Source organism: Schistocerca serialis, chromosome 9 (assembly GCF_023864345.2).
Source record: "Schistocerca serialis cubense isolate TAMUIC-IGC-003099 chromosome 9, iqSchSeri2.2, whole genome shotgun sequence".
Classification (NCBI taxonomy): domain Eukaryota; kingdom Metazoa; phylum Arthropoda; class Insecta; order Orthoptera; family Acrididae; genus Schistocerca; species Schistocerca serialis.
The window spans coordinates 165,979,110-166,003,208 of NC_064646.1; the positions used below are offsets into that span (position 1 = coordinate 165,979,110).

General features: G+C 38.8%; 1 protein-coding gene across 2 annotated transcripts in view; it reads left to right on the forward strand.

Moving 5' to 3' along the window:
• Positions 1-24,099, forward strand: part of LOC126419269 (oxysterol-binding protein 1) — a 297,237-nt gene that overhangs the window by 52,015 nt on the left and 221,123 nt on the right. The window lies entirely within an intron of this gene.

Here is a 24,099-nt window from a genome sequence, read left to right on the forward strand (position 1 = left end):
CAGGTGCCATTAATTTTCAAGGAACTGGAATGAATAAGAAGTAGAAACTGTGTGTGTAATTCTGCAATTGTGGACTGGAGATATTCACATAATACTTTTGAATTGACATACTTCAAGCTGAAATATTGAATTATGTAATGAAAAGTCACAGATTCACAGAGATTAGCTCCTGTCTTGGGTATTTTAAGAATGACTATTTGGAAATGAAAGAAGCATATTCAGAATAAAATCAGGTTGTGGCTTTAATCATTCCCGAATTGTCAATTTGTGTGTGTATCAGGTTTCACAAAGAGTTTGTAGTTACAAAAACAAAAGTGGCTGACAGTGGAAGATCAAACGATGGAAACTCCGGGTAGAAATATCAACAATGTAGGAAAAGACAGATTGCTAATTACTGTAAAGAAGAGACATAAAGTTCCAGACAGGCAGAATTAAGAGACTCACACAAAATAGTTCATTTCATTTTGCATAAGAGCTGAAGCATTCATAACAGTTAGCTTGAGAACATAATGATTTTTTTTTCATCTAAGGGCTGCACAGCTCACCTGCTGCAGCTTACAGGACGTACAGAACAAGCAACAGAACACTTTATCTGTGCCAGTGTTGATGAGGTGAGGTGTGTAGAATGAATGTTGAACTGTTAACTTGGGTGTTGTACTGACCATCGTGGTCAGAGATGTGTTTCATGAACCAGTTCCATAGTTTCCAAAAGTACGGCAAAAAAGAAAAGCAAAACACAAGTTCCTTTCTGTTGAAGCTGCCACAAAGTGTTCATATTTTTATTTTATCCTCTTTTCACAATTTAGTTATGCTAATCAATGATGCCTTCATAATGTTTGTCCATACTTGCTTCATCATTTTTTTGTTCTATGTGCTTCTTTATTTACATTACCAGACATTGCTATTTTGAAGTAAGGATACCCACAGTTTTGAAATGCCTTTCTTTTGAAATTTAGTATTCTTTGTCTGGGTGCAGTGATGTGAGAAGTCATATTAACATGAGAAATTCATTTCATTGAGTATAATTACTTTTATTTTGTAGTGTGTTCTGAAATCGTGTGATACATGTAAGAATAACACACAGTTGGCAATGCTTCCACAGAGTTTCTTTCACTTATGAGCTGATTTTCAATTTGTGAGGCCATTATTGATTTGAGCATAATGCAGTGAAAGATATACAGTTGGTATTTTGTTGTAGAAATGAAATTAAAATATGTTTCAAATGATAAGTCACATTTAGCAAATTTTCATGTTTAATTGTCACATACTCTTAGGAGTTTTCTGTTAAAATTGTTGGTTAAAAGCAGCATTCTCCAATCTTTCATTTTTTAGTAATTTATTCCAGTAACTGTATACCCATTGACGGATGCTTCCATTATCACAGTGGGACTGTAAGTTTGTCTCACTGGTGTCTGGAAAGCTCTAATTTTATGTAGATTGATGGTCCACATTGTATCTTAACAAGGCATCAGTATACTCAATAAGGTTAAGTAGGGTCATGGCTTCAGGAACATCAGATGCTTCTGCAGTGTGTTCTGTGTATATTTCTGTCACATTATCGTAGTGCTAAAGGTTATATATGTACCTTTGACTTTTGATGGTTTTTACTCCTTTTTTTTTTTTTTTTTTACAACAAAATTAGTGTCACAGAAGGAGCTGAAGTCTTTAGCAAATTCTAGATGTTGTTTTTGTGGAACACAAAAAATTTGTAAAAAACATGGTGGCTTTTTGAGGTGTCACCCGAGTAGCGTAAGAATACACTTTGGATGGTGGTTAGTGGTCTATAAATGTATTATAGACATTGTAAATAAATAATCAGGTATTTCTGCCTCTGCACTGAAAAGTGCTATTTCTTAGTGTTCCATTAATTGATGTAATATTGTGTTCAGTTTTTGTAATGTGTGGGAGTATAGTATTGGTGAACCAGGCAGATTTAATCATCAGTTTTCATATCTTTGAATACTTATTTCACTTGTACAGATATACTTAGATGACCAGTTTAGCATTGACTTCTGTAATACAGTGTGACTATGCAGCAATACAAAGCATATTTAAAAGACTACAGCATGTAAGATAATTTTTAAATGGAGATTTTAATATTTACTCCCCTTAACAGTGATCAGCGGCACAGTTAGAAAAGTCCTCCTCTCTAACCCCCCTCTTTCAGAAGTATCATTATGACTTTGCTGACAATTATGTCAATGAAAATAATAATGAGAACTTGTAGCTTTTTTGAAAGTTTTGGGCTTTCTGATGACACTGTGCAACATAGAAAATAAGCAGAAACCATTTGCATACAGCTGAATAATATGTAGTATATAGAAGCATCTATCTGTACATTAACTTTCACTTGCTTTTAAGGTATTGGTCTTTTTTCTAGTTTACTTGTTTCACCAATCATCAGCGGTCTATGCTTCCCAGTTACAGCACTGCTCCACATGCAATCTTCTGTGGGGTGATATTATTGGCTGCCTGTGCATGGGATGGTAGTTCCCTAGTCTGGCTGCTGCTAGTCTCCAAACAATGGTGCACTATGACACAGAATGTTGAAGGGCTCCATTACTTGTTCTCAGATGATAGGCACAGATGTGAAAAGACTGCAGTGTGATCCTCCCTTGTAGTGGTCAGATGCGGTCGATCACAGCCTTGATGAGTATACCTGCCCTCACATTCCCATGGAGTCCAACACTGTCACATCTGATGCCTCAAAAATCTGAATATTGCGCAATTTAACCAATCAGCCAAATGGAGGGCCACAATGAAATCCCTTTCAAGCACTGGCAGTAGCTCATAATACTGTCTTACATGAGCATACATCATCTCCAAGTCCTTCAGTGTTCACTCAACATCTGACACTATTCCCACTCTTTATATACCCTGTCAGGACGGGTGACAACACTAAACATGAACAACATTAATGCACTCTGGTGACCTCTTACCTTTCACAGGGAATTGCAGCTCTATTCATTTACACACGTGCCAATAGTGTGTACATGTATTAAGTTACATTGGCATGCTAACATCTCTTCACTTTTTTTTTGAGCCAGTGTAGCAAGTTTACTTTGCAAAAGTACAGAATATGATAAATTGTTTGAATCTTTATGATGGTGCTGTAATAAAATAGCCACTGCTGCCCTCCCTCCCAACCCCACTAGGGTAGACAGTTTCTTAGAAAATTAGCAATAAAAATATCTTTTTGCAATTTAGTGTTACTTCTCATGAAGTTAAAGAAACGAGCTCTACCAATGTCAGCATTGTTGTTGTTGTTGTTGTTGTTGTTGGTAGTGGTGGTGTTGGTGGTGGTGGATGAATATTTTTGGTGACACAGGTTAAACCTCTCATTTTGATTAATTTTCACAAAATGATTTGCTGCACTGGCATTTCTAAGTAAAATGTGTTAGTTTTTTTGGCAAGATGGCGGCAAATAGTAAAAAGTTCTTAGCTTACGTAAAAACTCGTGTTTTGATGGGGAAAAGTTTAAAAAATGCGGAAAAGTACTACTGAAAACCGGAATCACATGCAAGGAATGTAATAACTAGCATCATTTTTGATGTGCAAAAGTGGACTCATCTGTGAAAGAAAATAATGAATTTATAACATGCTGGAACTGTAGTCAGTGCTGCGTTCAGAATTCAGATAACTATCATAAAGCAAAAATTTGTGAGCGTAGGTGTGAATTATCTGTACTAGTCGGCGATATGGTAAGTGAAATCCAGAGCCTAAAGGCTGAAGTTACTCTCTTAAATAAGAAGTTGTATGAATTTGAACAACAGCGCCTGATGGACGACTGTAGGCCTGAACTAAAAACCAAGGAAAGCTTTCCTGCCGTCATTACTCAAAACAGGTTTCAAATTCTCGATGAAATAGTGGAACAAGAACAAGTTCAGTCCGTGCAAACTAGAAGTAATCCTTCAAGCAGCAAAAAAACTGTCGGTGATAAGTTCAGAAAACACCAAGTCCCAAACTCGTGTGCAAAACGTGAAACTGAACGTAAACAAACCGTCCAAGGAAATGGAATCTGTGAAATTACATGCAAGAAATCATCCCTAGAGAAAAACAGAAGAAACGACGACAATCAGAAACACAAGCAGGGCCGGATTCTATTATATGGAGACAGCCATGGACGTGAAATAGCGCAAAACATCGCAAATATGCAATACAACTTTGCAGCGGTAGGCCACATCCAGCCTGGAGCCCCTCTTTCTGCTGTAGTGAAGCCGTGCATGCAGGATTGTGACTCCTTCTCATCCAATGACTGTGCCATTATTATGGGAGGTTCACATGATGTAGCAAGAAATCAAGCAAATGATGCAATTAGACACATGAAAATGGTACTGGGTAAGTTAAATGACACTAAAACAATTGTTGCCAACATTCCACAGAGGCATGATCTTATGAAACAGTCTATTGTGAACCGGGAAGTTCATAAAACAAATGACAGGATTAAAGCTCTATGAAGTAAATTTCAGAATGTGTCTCTAGTAGATGTCAGCTATCTAGAAAGGGAGCTGCACACATCTCATGGTCTGCACATGAACAAAAGAGGCAAAAAGATTGTTAGTAGCAAAATTATTGCGGAAGTCAGGTGACATTGTTCACAAAGTGATGAAAAGAAGTCCATTGCCATGGGGTGGTACAACCCACCTCAACAAAATCTGCCACAACACCAGCCACCACTGGCAAGCCAGGGAAACTTGTAAAGCCTGCTGGCCTCATTGCTTGTCCAAAATTATCCTCTAAGGTCCAGCAGGTAAAACTCAGCCTTAAAATCATACACCAGAATCTTGGTAGTCTTAGAAATAAGCATAATGATCTAGATGTAATTTCACAGATTGACAAACCCGATATATTAGTTGTAACTGAACATTGGTACAATGAAGCTCTGATTAGCATTAGTCAACCACTGTGTATGAAATTCTGCACAGCCTTCAGTAGAAAAGACAAGACTGGGGGAGGTGTAGCAATTTTCACTGTAAATGAAAGTAATTTTGATGTTATTGATGTGAGTGCCTTCTGCTTAGAAGGAGTCTCAGAATTTGCTGCAATAAACCTAAAATGGGGTAGAGATAACATAACAGTTATCGGTGTTTACAGGCCACCTGCAGCAAATACAGATACCTTTTTTTGTAAATCTTTCTGACTTGCTTGTATATATAGACACAACATTTTCTGGGCTAAATGGTCATGTAAATATTATAGTTACAGGGGATATAAATATAGATTTATTAACAAATGATGTCAGCACCAAAAAGTTACATCGTCTGTGTGATGAATTTAACCTGACCCCACTCATTCGGGAGCCCACTAGAGAAATTGGCAATAGTAAAACATGTCTTGACAACATAATAACAAACATGACCCACCTATCCCACAGTGCATCGGTTTTAAAACTAGCCATCTCAGATCACCATGCAGTACAGCTTAAATTGGAGCTCCATGAGGCCCCCACTGTCACCACAAAGCAACAGTTTGTAACTAAAAGAATAATGTATAATGACAACATAAATAGACTAAACTGCATGCTAGCACAAATAAGATGGTTTGAAAATAATAGCTTTTCATATGATATCTTTGCTGCTGACTTCTATTACTGCTTTGATACCACATGCCCAGTTGTAATCACAAAAACGAAACACACAAAAATATAAACAAAAATATATGGGTAAATAGTAATGTCACTGAAGCGAGGGAAAAATTAAAATTACTCCACAGTGCAGTGCTGAATAATAGAGAGATTCCTGAGGTAAAGGAAGCCTTCAAAATATATCAAGCACACTATAAGGACTTACTCTCACAGACCAGGAGCAACTATGTTGCAAATAAGCTTCAAAACTTACACAACGTAACTGCTGGCATCTGGGCAGTCATAAACAGTTTTAGAACCTGCAATGACAAATCCCGTATGGACTTTACTATTAACCACAGTGGTATGCTCATAAAAGACCAACTGGAAATTGCAAATATTTTTAATGAATATTTTTCTTCCGTAGGGGAAGCCATAAATGACAAACATAAAAACATGCACTACAGTTTTAAAGGTAATACATGTGACCATAGTATGTATCTAGCCCCCACAAACTGTGCAGAAATAATGGGCATCATTAGCTCTCTAAAACCCTCTAATTCAGCTGGGCATGATGGCCTAAATACTAATGTTTTAAAAGCCTGTAGCCAAAATGTCTCTGTACCTCTGTCAGCAGTCAACAATATAATAGAATCAGGCACCTTTCCAGACAGACTCAAAATAGCACTGGTAACACCCATTTTTAAGAAAGGTGACAACAACAAAATAGAAAACTACAGACCAGTCTCAATCCTCCCCGTCTTTTCCAAAGTAGTTGAGAAAGTTATATTCAACAGGAATGTAAACTTTCTTAACAAACACAACTTGATGTTCGAAAATCAAAATGGATTCCTAAAAGGTAAATCAACTAGCACTGCAGCTGCTCAACTAATTGAAGAGGTGATAGGGGGTATCGAAAGCAAGGAACATGTGGCAGGTGTATACCTAGACCTGGAAAAAGCCTTTGATTGTGTGAACGTTGACATCCTATTAGACAAGCTATGGAAAATGGGCATTAGAGGCGCTGCTTATGACCTAATAAAGTGTTATATGAGCAATAGAAAACAGTTTGTTCTACTTAAAACGGAAAGTGGTGTCTACAAATCAGAGATCACGTACATAAAATATGGTGTGCCCCCAGGGCTCGGTGTTGGGCCCCCTTCTGTTCTTGATCTATGTAAATGATATTAAATACTGTACTATAAATTCCAAAATTGTTCTGTATGCCGATGACACGTCCATTGTATGTAAAAAGGAATCATGTAATGAACTAGAGGCAGAGTGCAATAATGTGACAAAAGAAATTGCTCAGTTTTTTCATGAAAGCCACTTAAATGTAAGCACCAGTAAAACACGTTTGATGGAGTTTAACAAAAGTAGTTTGAATAATGAAATTAAATTATACATGGGCAACGAATTGGTAAAGAAAGAGTCTAGTGTAAAATTCCTTGGCATAACAATCCAAAGCAACCTGAAATGGGACACACATATTGACTCCCTAGCAACTAAGTTGTCAAAAAATGTATTTGCAGTCAGTACTATTAGCAAGTTCTGTAGAGACACCGTAGTCCTAAAGACTGCATACCATGCTCTTTTCTCCTCTCACTTGAACTACGGTATTGAAATTTGGGGGGCAACAACCAAAGCTAATCTAGATAAGCTACTCATTCTTCAAAAAAGGGGTGTGAGATTAATCTGTGGAGCAAAATATAGGGAATCTTGTCGCAACTTGTTTCCAGAAACAGAGGTGTTAACTGTTATAAACACATACATTCTAAAAGCCATATTGCTTGTGAAAAGACTGCACCCAAACGCTTATTCAGATTTCCACCAGTACAATACTAGAAATAAAGAAAGATTTTACATTGGCAGCCACAGAACAGCACTTTACGAAAGGGGGCCTCAGTATGCAGGTATAAAATTAGCTAATGCACTGCCTAGTGCAGTCACGGCTCTTCCTACAATTAAACTGAAACATCAACTTAAGAAATTTTTAGTAAAACACCCTTTCTACCCATTAGAAGAGTACCATACTTATATGAAGAACAACAAATGCTTTGGGAAATTATGCGAATAGAAATCAATAAACATCTTATTGTAATTTTGTTGTAAATTAATGACGTATTCAGAAGAATGTGTCTTGTGTATTGTACAAATAACTTTAATCATTACTGTTTCTTTGTACATGTGCAGTGTACCATTCGATGTTGAATAAAGCTATAATAATAATAATAATAATAATAATAATAATAATAATAATTATTATTATTATTATTATTATTATTAACATCAGTTCCTACGTGCTCTGCTGTAAAATTTTACAGCGTGTTTGGATGTCATCAGCAAAGTTTCGAGCTATGGCATCAGCAGAGTTTCCCACTATTACCAAATTGACCATTCCTTGATACCTGAGATGCCAGGATGTGTCCTACCAGCTTAGTCTGTTTATTTTTATTTTATTTTTTTCTCTAGTTGCGGCATAAATTTCTTTCTTCACCCAATCTGATTCAGCGCCTCTTCATTAGTTGTTTGATCCACCCATCTAATCCTTTGCATTCTTTTGTAACACCACATCCCAAAAGCTTCTACTATCTTCTTGTCTGAACTAGTTATTATCCACATAGTACTTCCGTACAAGGCTACACTACACAATTACATTCCTAATACTTAAACTTACATGCAGTGTCAGCAAATTTCTCTTTTTCAGAAATGATTGTTTTGCTATTGTCAATCTGCAGTCTCCCTACTTTGGCCATCATCAGTTATTTTGCTGCTCACACACCAAAATTCATCTGTTACTGTTAATGTATCATTTCCTCATCCAAGTGCCTTGGCACCACATCATTTAATTTGACTATGTTGCATTGCCCTGTTTTTACTTTTGTTGATGTTCACATAATGAAATCTTTTCAATACATTTTTCCCTCAGTTGGGCCAAAGAACGGTAGACATTATAATCCAACATTTTGAAAGGGGAAGGTCCAGGCTAGCTGCAAAAGTTAAATATTCTTTATGACACCTGTTTCAGCTTTATTCCCATTTTCAAGTACTATCTGGTTTAATTTGACATCCATATTGCATCTGTAATAAACTGTCATTGTCTGATTCATAGTGACTATGTAATTATAAATGTGTGTAATATTTTTTGACACTTATTTCATAATTTGTTTACTATAAAGTACAATTTGGCATTTATTTATTTATTTGGCATTTGTTTAGTATGATGCTATGTGTTTACAAGACAGCGTGAATTCTGTTCAACTGCTCTTCCAGATCATTTGCCATCTCTGGCAGAATTACAATGTCACTGGAAAAAGTCAGTGATTTAATTTCTTCCCTCTGAACTTTAATCCACTTTCCAAATTCCTCCTCCAATTACTGCTTTTTATTCATATTCTTTAACTATTATACTGCAGTTTGGTTTCTACTTTTCACTCCCAATATTTTATACCTGCTACCATCATAATTCCGAAGAGTATGTTCCAGTCCACATTGTCAAAAATTTTCTTTAAATCTGCAAATGCTATAAATGTTTGTTTGCTTTTGGTTAACTCTTGTTTTGAGAGATGTCATAGAGTCAGTATAACTTAGCACATTCGTACATTTCTCCAGAACCCAAACTGATCTTCCCTGGTGTTGGTATCTACCAATTTTTCTGTTCATATGTAAATAATGTGTTTCAGTATTATGCAGCTGTGGCTTATTAGGTTGACAGTTCAGTAATACGTCTCTCTCAGCATTTACCTTCTTTTGAACTGGGATTATTACATTCTTCTTGAAGTCTGAGGGTATTTCACCTGTCACATATATCCTGAGCACCATATGGAGTAGTTTTATCATGGATGATACTCACAAGAATATCAGTCATTCTGAGAAAATGTCATCTACAGCAGGGGCCTTTTTTTAAGGTCTGCTTCATTTGCTGCATTTTTATATTTTCTCCTTTCATTATTATCTTTTATGATGTTATGCAAGATTATCTACTGGGGCATGTGTTTTGGTCTATTTTATCCTCTAATGCCTTCATTATTTCATCTGTGAAATCTACATACTTGCCTTTTATTGTATTCCATTCCCCTGTTTCAGCCATTCATTGCATAGTGGTCCCTTTGAAACTCACAACAGAGTCTAATTCCTTCAATTTATCCAGGTCCTGACTCCTTAAATGTCTACCTTCCTGTAGTTTCTTTAGTTTTAACAGTCAATTACACTACTGTTTGTAAAAAGTGAAACACTAAGAAGCAATGGCCTGCAAAATGCTACAATAAGAGGATGCTTAGAACCATAGTAAGTGGTTTAAACAACAGAGAGGTGGCATGCACGTAGTCCCAACAGTGCCCCCTTTTGTGTAACCGTCAGTGTTACGCAATGCTCAATCAGTGCAGAGCCATCATGTGAAGTGGAAATGTGGTAACAGAGTGTCACTATGCCACACAAACACCACAGGGTGAAATATCGGCATATGAATGCATTCAAACAGGACAGAATGATTGGTCTCCAGGAGACAAGTCTGTCATTCCATGACATCACTGCTTATACAGGGCCTGCTGCTTCAACAGGGAGGCATATGTGGAACCAATGGAGAGAAGGCGGCCATACACAGCTATGATGGGGTTTGGGTGGCACAAGGTGATCACAGTGTGAGATGACTGCCATCTTGTCCTCTTGGCCATAATGGACAGAACAGCTTTATCCACAGCGTTGGTGCAATGTTGGAGCACTGCAACAGGTGTGGACATGTCTGCATCAATCTTTCTATGCTGTCTTCCGCATGCCGTACTGGTGACATGCATGCCATTGTGTCAGGTTCTATTGCCCAGAACCCACTATACCCAGAATTGCAGTGGGCGTATGAAGGTCAATGCTGGCATATGCGTTTGATACCGCCGTGGTGAATGCAGTCTGCCAGACTCTGTTGTTGAACGGCACAGTGGACATCTACATCAATACTCTTGCAAATTACATTTAAGTGCCTGGCAGAAGGTTCATCTAACCATGTTCACAATAATTCTCTATTATCCCAATCTCATACAGAGCGTGGAAAAAATGAACATCTGTATCTCCCTATGCGAGCTCTGATTTCCCTTATTTCATTATGATGAGCATTTCTCCCTATGTAGGTAGGTGTCAAAAAAAAAATATTTTCGCATTCAGAGGAGAAAGTTGGTGATTGAAATTTCATGAGAAGATTCCGTTGCTATGAAAAATGCCTTTGTTTTAAAGATGTCTACCCCAAATCCCATATAATTCCAGTGGCACTTCTCGCCTATTTTCCGATAACCCAAAACGTGCTGCTCTTCTTTGAACTTTCTCGATGTACTACATCAATCCTGTCTGGGAAGCACCCACATTGCACAGAATTATTCTAAAACAGGACGGATAAGTGTAGTGTAGGCAGTCTCCTTAGTAGATCTGTTACATTTTCTAAGTGTCCTGCCAATAAAACACAGTCTTTGGTTAGCCTTTCCCACAACATTTTCTGTGTGTTCCTTCAATTTGAGTTGTTTGTACTTGTAATTCCTAGGCATTTAGTTGAATTTACGACCTTTAGATTTGACTGATTTACTGTGTAATTGAAGTTTAACAGATTCCTTTTAGCTTATGTGGATGACCTCACACTTTTCATTATTTAGGTTCAATTGCCAATTTTTGCACCATAGAGAGATCTTTTCTAAATCATTCTGCAAATTGTTTTGATCTTCTGATGACTTTACTAGTCAATAAATGACAGCATTGTCTGTAAACAACCTAAGATAACTGCTCAGATTGTCTCCTAAATCGTTTATATAGATAACGAACAGCAAAGGGCCTGTAACGCTACCTTGGGGTATACCAGAAATCACTTCTGTTTTACCCAATGACTTTCCATAAATTACTATGAACTGTGACCTCTCCGACAGGAAATCACACATCCAGTCACATAACTGAGATGATATTCCATAAGCACGCAATTTCTTTTGTGTGGTACAGTGTCAGAAGCCTTCTGGAAATCCAGAAATACGGAATCAATCTGAAATCACTTGTCAGTAGCACTCAACACTTCTTGCGAGTAAAGAGCTAGATGTGTTTCACAAGAACAATGTTTTCTCAATCCGTGTTGACTGTGTGTCAATAGACTGTTTTCTTTGGGGTAATTCATAATGTTCAAACACAATATATGTTCCAAAATCCTGCTGCATATCGACATTAATGATATGGGGCCTGTAATTTAGTGGATTACTCCTACTACCTTTCTTGAATAGTGGTGTGACATGTGCGACTTTCCAGTCTTTGGGTACGGATCTTTCATCAAGTGAATGGTTGTATGTGATTGATAAGTATGGAGCTATTGTATCAGGAACTTAACTGGTATACAGTCTGGACCGGAAGACTAGCTTTTATTAAATGATAAGTTGCTTCACTACTCTGAAGATATCTGCTTCTATATTACTCATGTTGGTAACTGTTCTTATTTGAATTCTAGAGTATTTACTTCGTCTTCTTTGGTGAAGTAATGTTGGAAGGCTGTGTTTAGTAACTCTGCTTTGGGAGCACTGTCATCAATAGTATTTTCATTGCTATCACGCAGAGAAGGCATTGATTGTATCTTGCCACTAGCATACTTCACATACAACCAGAATTTTTTTGGCTTTTCTACCAGGTTTTGAGACAAAGTTTCATTGTGGAAACTGTTATAAGTATCACTCATTGAAGTCTGCACTAATTTTCGAAGGTTCTGTAAAAGATCGCCAATCTTGGAGGTTTTGTGGCCTTAAATTTGACATGTTTTTTTGTTGTTTCTGCAACAGCGTCTGGCCTGTTTTGTTTACCATGGAGGATCACCTCCGTTGTGTCTTAATTTGCTTGGTATAAATCTCTCAATTGATGCCAATATTATTTCTTTGAATTCAAACCACATCTGGTCTACACTTACATTTGTTAATTTGGAAAGAGTGGAGATTGTGTCTCAGGAAAGCTCCAAGTGAATCTATATTTGCTCTTTTGAATAGGTATATTTTTCATTTAATTTTGGAAGATTTATACTTGCAGTATCCAATCTTGCTATGACAACCCTGTGCTCACTAATCCCTGCATCCATTTTGATTTTTGTTATTCGTTCAGGATTATTTGTTGGCAAGAAGTCAAGTGTGTTTTTACATCTGCTTACTGTGCATGTGGGCTCATGAACTAACTGCTTGAAATAATTTTCAGAGAATGCATTTACCACAACTTTGGATTACGTTTTATGTGTACTTCTGGATTTAAGCATGTATTTTTGTCAACATATTGAGGGTGAATTAAAGTCACCACCAACTATAATTGTATGTGTTGTGTATTTATTTGAAATTAAACTCAAGTTTTCTCTGAACCTTTCAGCAAATCTATCATTGGTATTGGGAGATGGATAAAAGAATCCAATTATTATTTTATTCCAGTGGCCAACAATGACCTCTGCCCATACTAACTCACAGGAACTATCTGCTCCAGTTTCATGACAAGATAAACTACTTCTGACAGCAACAAACACACCATCACCAACTGTGTTTTGCCTAGTCTTTCAAAACACCGTTAGGTTGTTTGCAAAAATTTCGGCCAGCTTTCAGCGCCTATAATGATCTGAGCATCAGTGCTTTCTATTAGTGCTTGGAGCTCTGTTACTTTCCCAACACAGTTACGGCAATTTACAACTGTTATACTGATGGTTCCTGTATCTACATTTTTCTAGTGTTTAGTCTGTTCCCCTTGAGACTGAAGTCATTTTTGTGTTTTCCCAAGACCCTCTAACCTAAAAAACCACCCAGACCATGCCACAGCCCCTGCTACCCTTGTAGCCACCTCCTGTGTGTAGTGGACTCCTGATCTATTCAGCAGAACCTGAAACCCAACCACCCCATGGGGCAAGTCGAGGAATCTGCAGCCTACAAGGTTGCAGAACAGTGTGAGCCTCTGATTCAGACCCTCCACTCAGCTCTGTACCTGAGGTCCTTAATTGGTCCTGTCGACTATGCTGCATATGGTGAGATCTGCTTTCACCTCGCAAGCAAGACTGGCAGCCTTTACCACTTCTGTTAGCCGCTTGAAACCAGAGAGATTCTCTTTCGATCCAAAGCAACACACATCGATGGTACTGACATGAGCCACCACCTGCAGTAGGCTGCACCCTGTGCTCTTCACGGCATCCAGAGTGACCCGTTCCACATCTGGAATGACTCCACCCGGTGTGCACATGGAGTGCACTTTGGCCTTCTTCCCCTTCTTGGCAGCCATGTCCTTAAGGGGCCTCATAACGTGCCTAACATTGGAACTCACAACTACCAATAATCCCACCTTCTGTGATTGCCCGGATCTTGCAGGCTGAGAGGTTTCATCTGAAACAGTACAGGTGACGGCATCTGGCTGGGCGACAATTCAGCCACAGACAGCATGTGGAACATGTATGTCAGACTGACCGGAGAGGCCTTTCATGTGGCCCACTGGGAAATCTTTCACTCTCCGCCCTGAGGTGACCTCCCACTCAACCACAGGTGAGGGGTCAACCTCAGTGCGGGCAGTAATTGGGCTGCCACCACTGAGGACTGAATGGAGGACTTCGATGTGCTGGACATCTGTTGGATCCCCACAGCTGGCCCGCAACAGCGATGCCCGTTCACTGCAGCTTCAAGCTGTGTAACCAAAGCCATCACAGCCTGGATCTAAGAGCGAAGTGTCACCAACTCCGCTTGCATCCGCACACAACAATCACAGTCCATATCCATACTAAAGACCGTCAAAAACTAAACTACTCAGACGAACAGACTATCAACATGTTGTGCGGAGATCTACTGTAGACCCTGACGAAATGCCAGAACTGTGTGTAATAAATTGGATTAATACCCAGAGATTCAAAACATGATCTACTGAATCACTCAGCTGAGACTGAATAATTCGCTCGTGATTTGGAACTTGTAATACGTCACAAAATTGGTTTATTTTCTGACACAAATGAAAATACAAGAACTGTGTCTGTTAGATATTAAATTAATACACACAAACTCGAGAATCTAAACTATCAAAGTACACAGAAGAAATTGTACAGTTCGCTCTTGGTTATGAACTTTTAAAAGTCCAAAAATTGGTTACTTCTGTGTTGCTGCTTCTCTCTTGTCCGGTTGCTGCTGCCTGACTCTATCAACTGTGATGCTTTGAGGCACCATTGTGTATAACACATGATCTCACTTCTTGCATCTCGAGGGCAGCCTGCACAGCTACATGAGGGAGATTTTACAATCTGAGGCATTGCCCCTCCTGCAGGCCATTCCACATGCTATATTTCAGCAGGACAATGCCCGGCCACATGTGGTGAGAAATTATAATGAATTCTACTCTGTAAATGATGAAAGTCTATGTGAATGCAGCTTGCCGCTAACTTGGTGTAATGTTTTGTCTGTACAGAAGTGTATCTGTCGCCTTTATCGCTCTTTCACCCTCACGCATAAATCGGTACAATAAAGTTAGGGCTTCGTGTTTTCTTATTAGGCTGATCCGTGAAAAGACAGACAAACAATTATGCTAATGGAGGATTCTGAGTAATTTCTCGAATTTCATTCGCTCTCTCTCTCTCTCTCTCTCTCTCTCTCTCTCTCTCTCTCTCTCTCTCTCTCTCTCTCTTCTTTATCTATGTACAGTTTAACTATATTATTTACATGAAATCAGCCTAGTAGAATCTCTGGTGGAGCCCTTCGTCTTAATGTTCAGCGGCTGGCTTGCTGGAAAAGATCTTTACATTTGTTATTATTATTAAGCGCTGCATTCAGTTGGGAAAATCGATCGTTTGAACAATTCGTTCATTTTACGACAGATCCAAAATTTCAGATGCGCTCGAAGCCTTTTTGGACGATTTATAAAAACTCAGAGATTGCAGGCTCTCTTCGTCACAGCTGAAACTTCCCAATTAATTACAGGGCCCAGACAATCATCAGTGATTCAGACAGAGAACTCATTCGTCATTCACTCTAGAATAAAATGGTCACAAACCTTATTTCTGAGGAAAATTGTATATTGAATCCATTTCCGTACATGTTCCGTTTTGTGTTGGTTCCAAGTCTCATGTAATTTTCTTTTACAGGTTTTTTTTTCTTTTTATCTATCACGCTATCGGCACAAACTTTCCTAGCTCGCTTTAGCGCGAAGAAGAGTAAATAAATCTCCTTTAGCAATCCGACAATCTTCCAACCGATACTTCCGAAGCTGTTCCTCTCTCTCTCTCTCTCTCTCTCTCTATAATAACCATGGAGCATACATTTCTGTACCTCTGTTGTTCCAAAGAATAAACGTACTAGAAAAATACCTTGGCGTCGACGAGATGTCGGCGCATATATTACTAGAAAATCTGATCAGATACTTTTCAAACGTAAATAAATGTGGATGATTTGATTGACCATTATTAATTATTGCGTGGTAGAGGGTAATTTTCCGTGGGGAGATTACAATGCCCCTCGCAGCGAGCGAAGTTTGTGAGCTCAATTTTGATTCACCGAACACACTTCGCGAGCTATCTATTAGCGTGGATAACCCGGAAGTGATGATTGTCAGTCCTCCGACTGAAAAGGAATATTATATTTGAGACAGACGAAGAAAAGAAATGTTGAAGACAGAAGAAATGAAGAGACCGGTACCGCGGCTGTATTGCTTTTACGTGCATCTAGGTGTTATATTTGCTGTGCACAACCAAGGAAGATGATCTTTCATGAACTGATGTCAGAGTCTACCCATTCGGGAACTTTCTTAAGCAGGGAAACCTTGGAAAACCTCTTAAACCTAGACCCCCAGCCTATGGTACATAGAAGATAGGAAAGCCTATAGAAGAACAAAAATAATTTTGAAATTCATCTCTAAAGGAAAAACAGGGATCAATTTGTATCACGATTTGGAGAAGAGTAGTTTGTGCCTCTAGCAAAAAAAAAACGTTTTACGATAAATAACGTGAATTCTCGTTTTACAATCTTGCTCCTGGTACAATATCTTGCGGTGCTAAACTCCCCCGGGTCTTGTATGTCCCCGACGTCCACATTTGTAGTCGGTCTTCTACGCGGTCCCCTCTGTAGTTGATCATCTACGCGGCCCACAATGGGAAGAGTAGAAGGAACAGGGATACTCGAATTCACATGCAACATTCATTCCAAAAGAATTAGCAATGACCAAAAGGAAAACTCTTCCTGTAAGAAAACTGATTAGGTTGCACCGTCCAAGATTCTCCTTTTTGAAAGCAAAATCCTTATGGCTTCATGGATCCTTTTTGTTACGACGTACTTCAAGGAATTCAACCATTACTAATGATGTTGCCAAAAGCATCATCCGATTTACTCCATTTTGAATACTCCTTTTGACTTTGCCTCCCCACTTGTGCTTATAAGTCCAAAAGTTCTAACACATTTTCTATCACTGATTTGTTCTTCGTAATTTAAAGGATTCATGTAACTTACTATAGATTTTGGATTCAAATCATCGAATAATGGAAAGTGTAGTTCATTTTATACCAAGACATCATCTATATTTCCTTGATAAGTCATATAATTTAGCTATACTCAAAACCTTTTATTCTAAATACATATATTTCTTCGCTTGAGTGCTGAAATGTAAAAGTTATTAGCATTGAGGAATGCGGATTCGCTTCTTTCAATTACTCTCTGATTCATACGGTGTTCATCCATGCTCATATATGGAAATGGATTTTTCACACAAAATTCTCAAACGAACACGAACCATTAAATTACTACTGAATCTATGAATATTACTTTCTTTAATCATTCATTAATAAATTAAAAACTCTTAACTTTTAATTATAACACCTATTCCTTTTAAAGTTCAACATGAATCAGTTTATCCTCGCGTTTGGTGCGAGTCTCTTACAAAGCATATCTGTGTCGTCTATATCGATTTTAATTCTCGCGCCGACGTCAACTGTTTTGCGCGGGAAATTATCTTTGCAGCGTTAACCGTCACTCACAATTCACTGCCACAACACATCCCTTCACTCGTTTACACATCTCAGCGTTCACATGAGATTATATATGAATATTCACTCGGAACCTCTTTTGATTATTCAGCATCATTTGCGGGAAACATTTCATTCTTCTTGAAGGTCAGTTAGATCCTTAATCATTCTTGATGACATTAGCAATGCTAAAGTTCTATATTCACCCCAACACAGGTGAAGCCTATCTCCACTATCTTCTTTACAACACTCGATAATAATAGTTAGTCACTATTTCTATACTCTATGTCACTGATTAACTATTTCAATTTAAAGGTTTCTATCACTACACACACAATTTATTGTTATGTTTTTTACGAACGTTCATTTCTGTCACTCGGAACACCATTCCTCCCTATCTTCTAATCTTCATTACACTTTTTTAAGTCGTTATGAGAAAATAACCCTTTTATTTTGTTCGATCGCGGGTATGCTAACAGATAAGCCCCCGGATTCGGAATTTGTAGGATAATGTATGGTCCAGTATATAGTAACTCCCATTTCTTTATACTTTTCTTTATTACGGATGATTTGGTATGTCGTTTAACTAGTACCTTCTCTCTGACATGGTATGTCTGTACCCTTTTGATTAATTTGTCATATTGTTGTTTTCTTTGATCAGCCTTTTTCGTCATATTTATGATAGCTTGTCTTATTTTTTCTTCCCAAGGCATCTCAGTTTCCTGAGTTTTGGGGATATGGTCAGTCCAGAAGTTTTCCTCTTTTGCTCCGAACATCAATTCACAAGGTGTATATCCAGTTGAGGAGTGGGGCATGTTGTTGTATATCTGCTCAAACTCTTCCACATAATTTGCCCACGCAGTTTGCTTATTATGGCAATATGTCCTCATAAATCGATTGAATTCTCTAAAAATCCTCTCAACCAAATTGCCTTGTGGGTGGTAAAATGATGTTAGTATATGTTTCACACCGACTTGAGACAAAGTCTGCTTCCATCGGAGTCCCGTGAATATTTTAGCATTGTCTGTTATGATCGCCCTAGGTGTACCCACATGTGGAAGATAATCCCTTATCTATCTTAATACAATTACTTTGGCTGTAGCCGCCTTTATCGGGTATAGCTTTACGTATTTCGTACACACATCGAGAAATGCCAACACATATTTAACACCACCTCTTGAAGTAGGTAACGGTCCACACAGATCGCATGAAATTAATTCTTTTGGTTCTTGTACTAATATTGAGCATAATGGGTGCTTAGTCCCTTTCGAATCCGGCTTTGTTTTTTGACATATTATGCATCTCTTTAAGACCTCATGCACTCTGCGCTTTATGTTGGGAAAATAACAGTACCCACTTATTTTGTCTGCACATTTTGTAGCACCGAAATGTCCCCAGGTTAAATGACTGAACCATACAAGTTTCTCTATTTGTGCCTCAGGTATACAAACACACCAACGGACTTTGTTTGGCCTTCCACAGCGGAAAAATAATACGCCATTTACCAGTTTTTAATAGTTTGCCATCTGATCCGAAGGTTGCTGTTGTAACCTTTGAATGACACTTCCCCATTGAGCATCCTTTTTCTGTAACTGGGCCATATGCACACACAAATTGACGTAGTACGTCTTAAATGGATTTTCCTGCAGCAGCGATACAGGGAATTCTGAGGAATTATTTACTTCAATCTCTTTTGTTAAACCCTGCGGTGACCTTGATAGAGCGTCAGCAATAATGTTTTGCTGCCCTGAGACATGTACGATCTTAAACTGGTATTGTTGCAGAGCGAGCGTCCATCTAGCCAGTCTGGGGTGTAACAGTTTACACGTTTGTAAAAACGTTAATGATTGGTGATCGCAATACACGATAGTCTTCGACCCATATAAATAATAATGAAATTTTTTAAATCCCCAGACGACCGCAAGAGCCTCTAATTCTGTCGTCGTGTACGTTCGTTCACAGTTGGACAAAACACGACTAGCAAACGCAATAGGACAAAAGGTAAGCTGTCCATTTATCTTGCGTACTTGGAAAAGGCACGCTCCAAGACCCACATTTGACGAATCTGTTGACAAGCAGAATTCCTCTTGCATGTCCGGATGGTACAAAAGCGGTGCATTTACTAATTGCTTCTTTATCTCTTCAAATGCTTCTTGACACTCTAATGTCCAGAGCCAGGGCACATCCTTCTTCAGCAAACTATTCAGAGCTGCTGCATTCATGACCTGATTCGTTATAAATCTTCTAAAAAATGAGGCAAGACCCATAAACCCTTTTAATTGCCTCCTATTTCTCGGTGTTGGAAACTTACTAATCGCAATTAGCTTCTCCTTGGTCGGTAAAATTCCCTTTGCGTCAACTATATGCCCCAGGAACTTCATTCTGTTTAGTGCAAAATGGGATTTCTGTAGGTTAGCAGTTATTCCCATGGTTTTGAACACGTCCAACACCCGACTCAGTAAGGTAATATGCTCCTCCCAGGTCTTCGATGCAATAAGCATATCATCAACAAATACTGTTATCCTGGTTCTTAGTTCTGGGCCTAGAGCATAATCTAGAGCTGCTATAAAGATTCCAGCACTAATGTTGAGTCCAAAAGGAACTACAGTAAATTGGTAACTTCTTCCGGCATAAATGAAAGCTGTATATTTCCTTGATAACTCATCCAGCTTGACCTGCCAATACGAACTCCGCAAATCGATGCTCGTCAAATATTGGACATCCTGGAACCGTTGTATCAGTTCGTCTATGTTTTCCGAATGTGTTCTCACTGGAATTATGATTTTATTTATTTCCCTGGCGTCGAGTACCAGTCTCACAGTTCCATTTGCTTTTGGCACGACCAACAATGGGGAGCAGTATGGGCTTGTAGAGGGTTCGATCAAACCCCATTTCAACATGCGATCTATTTCTTTTTGAACTTGAGCCTTTAACCTCCAGGGAACAGGATAGAAAGTCCTACAATACGTTTCGTGTGGCTTAACGTAGAGATGGCATATGTATCCCTTAATAACTCCTGGCCTTTCGTCAAACACGTTTTCATACGCTAATAATAATTCTTTGAGCTGCTTCTTCTGCTCTTCAATAATGCAGTCAGATTCATTTAACTTCTCATACACTAATTGACCGAAATCTCCTTTCACTTGGAACTCATTATTTACGTGCTGTTTAGAATTTTTTGCAGTCCTAATTACTTGCACACTGATCCCACTATTATATTTTCTGGTAAGGCTTTCCTTTTTCAACAAGTCCAACTCAATTTCTTGTTTATTTACAATTAACCAAATTTTTTCTGTTTTAAAATCTATTCTGCATCCGTATTGACGTAGGCTGTCGACACCTATAATGCGGTCTACCACCAAATTTTTTACAACAAGGAATGTGCTTAATATTGCTACATTTCCGACTTCTACACTAAGTAGTGACTGCACTTTTACATTAGCCGATCTAGCCCCAACGGCGCCTATTATTCTACAATTTTGAACTGGAAAAATTGGTACTTGTCTTATATTTCTGATCTTGTTGAATAGAGCCTCCGAAATAACATTCGTGGTTGCAGCTGTGTCCAAAACCGCCACTATAGGTACAGTCTCCAAAATGACTTGCACTTCGGCTACTGCCACCTGTTCCTTATCCTCATCTTGGAGTTCTAAGTCCTCGGTCAATTCATCTGCCAGTAATCGTCCATCATTATACGTTAGCATGGGTACACATATCCTGTTGCCCCTCAACCAATTGTTGACCGCTCCTCCGGGGCACGAGTGGGTCCTAACAAGTTTGTTGGATTTTGATTCGTCTGGTGGTTGACATCGTCCGTCACTTCGGTAATTACCGGTTGATTCGTAGATGTCCATCCCCACTGATGTTGGTTATTTGAGTTTATTCCCCCCGGTTGATTCCACTTTCTATTACCGTTGTTGTTCCAGGCTTGCGGTCTGAAATTCCTTTCGTTTCCCCATACGGGATTGTATCTTTTCCCATTCCTGTTGTTCCTTGGATAGCCCCTCGCAAGACTATTGCCGGTATTATTATTGAGATTTTGAGGGGTTTCTCCACTATTTATCGATCTCTGTGCGTTCCCTTGCCTACCATTTGGCGGAGGTTCTATCTCCCTATATTGGAATCTGTTGTTACGGGCTTTCTGGTTGTTCTCTTCTATAATGTCTATATGATCTAACGTCGTGAGGAACGACTCCAGGTCTTTATCATTGCCGTAAATTAATTGATTCCGGATGTTAGTTGGTAATCTTGCCTTAAGTATGTTTATTATGTCTGGCAAAGGCATAGATCTGTCCCAATATCTAGTTTTATTTATATATTTTTCAAAATACTTCCTAAGGCTTCCTTTTGAAAAAGAGAAAGGCTCTGGGTAGAGCACCTCCTGCCTTAGGCGTTCCTGTACCCCTTCTGACCAGAATTTTGCTAAAAACGCTTTCTCAAAATCGTCATAGGTCGAGCAAACAGAAGTCATGTCGGAGGCCCAGATCGCCCCCGAACCTTGTATATACCCCGTAACGAAACTGATCTTCTGCCACTCCGACCAATTTCTGGGTAGCACTCCTCTAAAACTCCGGATAAAAACAATCGGATGGACCCCCCTTTTGTCAGTGTTAAAAATCTGGAATTGCCGATGCTTTATCATTTTTTCTTCGGCATGGCAAAGGCTTTCGTAATCTCCGTCAGATAAAACTTCACGCGAACAACTAGCTCGTGGCAATTTAATATTCGAGTTACTCACACAAGTCGGTATTGTGTGCGAATGTGCAGTAACTGGCTCTATCGTCGCTGCCGACTTCTGCTGCTGGCCTGTATTCATTTTTTCTGAGCCTTGTTGTGAAACGCGTATCGACTCTGCTATCGTTTGTTTCCAATGCTCGAAATCAGCCCCTAACTGCTGTCGCACTTGCTCAAGTCCTTTCGCAAACAAATTCTCTTCCTGTTTGCCACATAGACTCTGGAATGCTGCTTTAACATTTTGCTCAACGTTTTCACACATTAGCCTTTTGTTTTCTAATGTGATTTCGGATAATTTACCCGTTAATACATTAATCTGGTGATCTATAACGTCTTGACGTTCTGTCAGATGTTCCACACTTTCCTTTAGGTTCGTCTGCGTACGTGCCAATTCAGGAAGTTGCCCAATTGCACATGACATGGCATCTTGCTTTTGTACTAATTGCGGAACCATTTCCACCTGTTCCCGTACGGTATCTATCTTAATAGCCACATACTCCTTCATTTCTACACGTACGCGTTGAGTAGATTCCTCACATTGAGCTTTAACCAATTCTAATTGTGCAGTTAATTTTCGTTCCGTCTCTTCGGCCTGATCTTTAAGTTCCTTTGTCTTCGCCTCTATCCGCTGCTCTAATTCGGAAAAACTGTCGTGTAACTGCTGCTTAATCTCAGCTTTCAGATTTTCCTGCCCCTCCGTAACTGAGGCTAATTTCGCGTTCAAATCATTTTGGCCCTCAGTAACTGAGGCTAACTTCGAATTAATGTCAATTTTCAGAGTTTCTTGCCCTTCAGTAACTGAGGCTAATTTTGTATTCAAATGGTTTTGCCCTTCAGTAACTGAGGCTAATTTTGTATTCAAATGATTTTGCCCTTCAGTAACTGAGGCTAATTTCGCGTTAATGTCGGTTTTCATATTATTCATACTCTCGGTTATCATTTGCATCTGTCTCATGATAAGTACTACTGGATCTAATCCATGTTGCATACCTGCTGTTACATCTCCAGCCGTGTCTACAGGGCGTTCTATTGTGCTATCTGTAGCGATCGGTTCTACAACACTTCTTACTACATCATTATCATCAGTGCTAACAGCTGAAGGCTGTTGCGTGTTGCTCTGCTCTGCTTGACTCATCTTAAACATTGCCCTAGTTAAAACCATATAAATGTCCTACAGTCAATATGTATATATCTCTCCCTTCACACAAGAATACTTCTGTGTTTACTTTTTTATAGTACTTATACAGGCAAATGCAACTAGGGCAGGTCAATCAAACTACATCTAGCATGAACACAATCAGTAAATGTTCAACTCTACGTCTACTTCCTCAATACTAGCAAGCTTTAATAAAAAATTATAGATCTGGCCTTTTTTCTGCGCCCAGCGTGCTGCTTTTATTTGTAGATGCACTTTATATGACTGCGAGTATTTCTTCTCTTTTCCAAGTTAAGTTGTCTCGTCGTAGTTCACATGAAACAGAGAACAAAATTATTTTAACAACGTCCAAAAACGTGTCCTGTCACGGATTGGCCATTATAATGAATTCTACTCTGTAAATGATGAAAGTCTATGTGAATGCAGCTTGCCGCTAACTTGGTGTAATGTTTTGTCTGTACAGAAGTGTATCTGTCGCCTTTATCGCTCTTTCACCCTCACGCATAAATCGGTACAATAAAGTTAGGGCTTCGTGTTTTCTTATTAGGCTGATCCGTGAAAAGACAGACAAACAATTATGCTAATGGAGGATTCTGAGTAATTTCTCGAATTTCATTCGCTCTCTCTCTCTCTCTCTCTCTCTCTCTCTCTCTCTCTCTCTCTCTCTCTCTCTCCTTTATCTATGTACAGTTT